At 46.7% G+C, this 5,000-nt stretch overlaps 1 protein-coding gene across 1 annotated transcript in view; it reads left to right on the forward strand.

Annotated features, from left to right (window-relative positions):
* LOC308079209 (epoxide hydrolase 1-like) overlaps positions 1-5,000 on the forward strand; it is a 526,014-nt gene that overhangs the window by 261,935 nt on the left and 259,079 nt on the right. The window lies entirely within an intron of this gene.

A 5,000-nucleotide genomic window follows, 5' to 3' on the forward strand; every position in this document is an offset into this window, starting at 1 on the left:
TATCGTTAAATGAAGAACCACTTCCTCCAACTGTCTGCTTGACTGTTCAGTGACTGTCTGTCTAGAGTCTGAGAGAGAGAGCAAGATCTCTCTCTCTTCTCTCTCTCTCTCTCTCTCTCTCTCTCTCTCTCTCTCTCTCTCTCACTCTCTCTCTTTCTTTCTTTCTCTCTCTCTCTCTCTCTCTCTCTCTCTCGCTCTCTCTCTCTCTCTCTCTCTCTCTCTCTCACACTCTGTCTCTGTCTCTGTCTCTGTCTCTGTCTCTGTCTCTATCTCTGTCTCTGTCTCTCACTCTGTCTCTCACTCTGTCTCTCACTCTATCTCTCTCTCTCCCAGGATGGGGGCGTGGTGTGTTTGCGTCTATCCTCCTGTACCTCCCTCCTTCAGTTCTCGGAACTCTTGGAGACGTTCCGACCAACTTGACCAAGGCACAACTTTAATCTTTCACCTGCAGATGTCCACATTAACCAAAGACCTCAAGAAGAAACGCGCCCCGTCAACGACCTTAACATAAAAGACAGTGTGCCGACGTGCCTTTCATCACAACAGCGCCGCTCTTCGGCCAAGGGTTGTGGGTTCAAAACCCAGACCGCCTCGCCGTCACCATCGGCCCACGGTTTCGTTCAGTCTCGACAACCTGGGAGGAAATGACGGGAAGGTTGCCCCCGAAGGAACGCGCTTTGCATTCAACGCCGGAATCAAACCTGTATTCTCTTCAGTCATTCATCCAATTCGGAACCTCTCTCCTCTCCCAGCTCCTCCGGTGAGACGCGCAGGGAGGCAAATGTTTCTCTTGCTCCCAGATGGAGATGTTCACGTTAATTAAAACAGGCAATCAGAGGACAGACCAGTTGCAGCAGGAATTCACTGTCTCCAAAAAAATAAAAAAAAATAAAAACACTTTGGCAGCAGGAAGCGACTGCAAACATTCAGATGTAGTTCAATCTACAGACCATCAGTCTAACAGACAGACAGACAGGCAAGCAGACAGACAGACAGACATGCAGACAGACAGACAGACACACACACACACACACACACACACACACACACACACACACACACACACACACACACACACACACACACAGAGGCAGACAGACAGACTGTGGTCTAGTTGAGATGCAGGGTAAAGCTCCTCTCTTCTCTCCTCCTCTCCTCTCCTCCGTTGCGCTGTTCTGTCGCTCCGTTGCTGTGCCGATGCTCCACAGACTGGCTGGCTGGCTGATGATAGAGCAAGAGAGAGAGAGAGAGAGAGAGAGAGAGAAGAGAGAGAGAGGAGGGTTGTGTGGTCTCAACAGCTTGTATCTGACAAGACTCATTCAGTGTCAAGAGAGGAGAGGAGAGGAGACAAAAATAGTGGGGGGGGGGGGCAGTAGAAGGAATGGCAGAGGAGGGACAGAGGATAAAAGACAAAAAAAGGATAGAGTGAAAGAATGAGAGCGGGGGGGGGGGGGGGTGTAGAGCAGACTGTTGCTGGCAGCAGGGCCAATCCAATTAAGGATGAGGGAATATGGGTGTGGCTTAAGGACAGCCAAAGGAAAGCAGGACGAGTTTAGAATGTCTGTCTCGTTCTCTAACCATGTCTCTCTCTCTGTAACACCTATCTTTTTCTCTCTCTCACACACTCTTTCTCTCTTATCCCCCCTCTCTCTTTACTCTCATCCTCTCTTTCATCCTCTCTCACCCCCCCCTCTCTCTCTCTCTCCCCCACTCTTCTTCCTGTACCTTGCTTTCTCTGCTCTTCATCCCTCTTTCGCTTACCTCCTGTCTTTCCCTGTTCATCTCTCTCCTCCATCTATCCTCCCTTTCTGTCCCTCTCCATCACTCTCTCTTCTCTTTCATCTCAGATCTCTCACTGCCATGCCATTTATTCTCTATCTCTCCTTTTATCTCTTTTCTATCTTTCCATCACCTCCTCCATCTCTCCTTTTATCTCCTTTCTGTCTCTCCATCACCTCCTCACACTGATTTGTTTCCCTCCGTACCTTCTCTCTCTCCACTCTCTCTCTCGCTCTCTCTTTGTCTCTCCATCACCTACTCACACTGACTTGTTTATCCCCTCCCTCTCTCTTTCTCTCTCTCTCTCTCTCTCTCTCTCTCTCTCTCTCTCTCTCTCTCTCTCTCTCTCTCTCTCCTTCTCTCTCTCTCTCCCTCTCTCCCTCTCTGTCTCTCTCTCTCTCTCTCCCTCTCTGTCTCTCTCTCTCCCTCTCTGTCTCTCTCTCTCTCCCTCTCTCTCTCTCTCTCTCTCTCCTTCTCTGTCTCTCTCTCTCCCCTCTCGTCTCTCTCTCTCTCTCTCTCTCTCTCTCTCTCTCTCTCTCTCTCTCTCTCTCTCTCTCTCTCTCTCTCTACTCTCTCTCTCTCTCTCCCTCTCTCTCTCTCTCTCCCTACCTCTCCCTCCTCTTTATCTCTCTGTCTCTCTCTCTCATATCCCTTTCTCTTTCAGTTTTTCTCCCTCTATCCACCCTTCCTCTTCATCTATAATCCCTCTCTTCCCCAGAGGAAAGGAAAGCAGATGAGGAGACAGCGGGTGTTTGTGTGTGCTTGCTTGTTGTGTGCATGTGTACTTGGGTGTGTGTGTGTGTGTGTGTGTGTGTGTGTGTGTGTGTGTGTGTGTGTGTGTGTGTGTGTGTGTGTGTGTGTGTGTGTGTGTGTGTGTGTGTGTGTGTGTGTGTGTGTGTGTGTGTGTGTGTGCGCGCGCGCGCGCGTGCGTGCGTGCGTGCGTGCGTGCCTGAGTGCGTGCCTGTGTGCATCTGAAAATCAACAGCTCTTCAGAGCTCTCCATTCATCTTTCTGTTTCCACAGATTGCAGCCTTATGGGAGATTTAGGGAACACACACACTGAACACACACACCTTTCGTCCGATAGTATTATGGTACAATTTCAGCAAGTTTGTAAGCACATAAAAATAGCATCACCCATACATTCGATCGCATGCTTTCACACACGCACTACCCACACGCATGCGCGCACGCACGCACACACGCATGCACACACGCGCACGCACACACACACACACACACACACACACACACACACACACACACACACACACACACACACACACACACACACACACACACACACACACACTCGCGCAAGCACATAGACAGAGAGGAGTTATTACAACCTGCTGCTCGGCATCTCTTGGCGTTCTAAATGTCAACCAATCAGACGATCAGACAGGGAACTGACACTTATGAAAATGTCAAAACTGATATTCCTCAGACCATAAAGACTGGAATTTATAGCAGAATGGACAGTGTACGGTCACGATGATTCCAATCAAACAATTATATATACGGCACTTTACTATATATTTTTGTCTCTCCATCCCATCATGCTGTATACTGTAGCCTACTTTTCCCCCTTGCCCTGAAATCTGCGTTTAACTGCTGTTCTCTCTTATTAAGGTCTTATCTTATCTTATCTTATATCTTATCTAAAAGTTATCACTAGTCTAAGTTAAATCATAAAGTAACAAGAACATCATTGCTCTTCGGGGGGGGGGGGGGTATATTATGTCCAAAACTGTTACCTTGAAAAAAACATAAAAAGTAGAAAATATGGAGATAAGAGGTTTCTGCCCGACAGCAACAATATACATTTTCATAGATAGAAGTGCGCTTGAAATGGCAGGCACTTCTATCGCTCTTGTTCACAGCTGTTTTGATTACGCCTTCACAGCCTGGTACACAAATAAGAAGTCACAGACCTGGCAAAATAAATAAATTAGATTTGTCCTTAAACTGCACCACAGCACACATCTTCTCCCTCAATTTATTAGCATCTGGTGGCTCAGAGTGGAGTAGAGAGAATCACACATTTAAAATGTGCACGGTCCACACGATAATTGTAAACAAGGTGGTACCAAAATGTCGAATCAATTACGGTAGGCCTACTTTTCAAAGGTTAGTGATGTACGCAGTAACTCCACCAGAGGGAGCTCCACAGACTTTGTACCTAGCAGATGTAAAAGGTGTATGGGAAAGGACTCCTTTTTGTACTTTGCAGCAGTTAAGTGGAATGAGTTACTTGCAAGCCTCAAGTCGATTAGCTCCATTGTTATCTTCAAGTCCTCCATAAAGAGCTGGATGAATTGCAGCTGGACCTTTGAGAACCACTGCTTTAGGGTACAGTATACGGTCAGATTGGTCACATATACAGTACGTTCATTTCAAGTACAAAATTAACTGAGAATCTTTCACTTGTATTTGAGTGATAGTTGACCACGAGTACCTGTGTCGAGTACTTTGTCGACCACTGCTATACACACACACACACACACACACACACACACACACACACACACACACACACACACACACACACACACACACACACACACACACACACACACACACACACACACACACACACACACACACACACACACCAGAGAGAACACCAGCAGAGAGAGAACTGGCAAAAATGTAAACGCATTTAAGCAACAGCAGAACACCCAGCAAGGCTGTTGTTCATACACGCGTGTGTGGTCAATAAATCACAGAATCTTTCATTACGAACGAAACTCAGCAATTGTGTCGGCAAGAACCCACAGTGGCACTCAGCGTTCTGCAGTGACATACAACAACCAATCGCAGTGCCGGACGTGGGTTGCAATATCGATCTGAAAAGCTCTGTGAGGAGATTGAACAAGATTAACCAACTTTCCCAAAGCTGTCTTTAACCACAGACGCATGAACAGCACTCGCACTGAATATTGAGAAACAGTATAGCCTATATTTTGATGTATCGCCAGCAGAGCCAACCAATTTATGAAAGATTATTCTGAAGTGGCTATTTTTATGAAGTACCATTTGCTAGTTGTTAAAGTTGTACAATGCAGAATCCCAAATAACGATTTTTAGCAACCTCTGCTGGTCACTACCGTCACTGCATACAATTTCCGTAATCCTCGATTACCCAGAATTCCATTCGTTTTCACCGGAAGCCGGAAGCGTTTCAAAAAGCGATCTTTTAATTGTTTTATACTATCTAC

The sequence above is a fragment of the Gymnoscopelus braueri genome (genome assembly GCF_963280865.1).
Source record: "Gymnoscopelus braueri genome assembly, chromosome: 3".
Taxonomy (NCBI): domain Eukaryota; kingdom Metazoa; phylum Chordata; class Actinopteri; order Myctophiformes; family Myctophidae; genus Gymnoscopelus; species Gymnoscopelus braueri.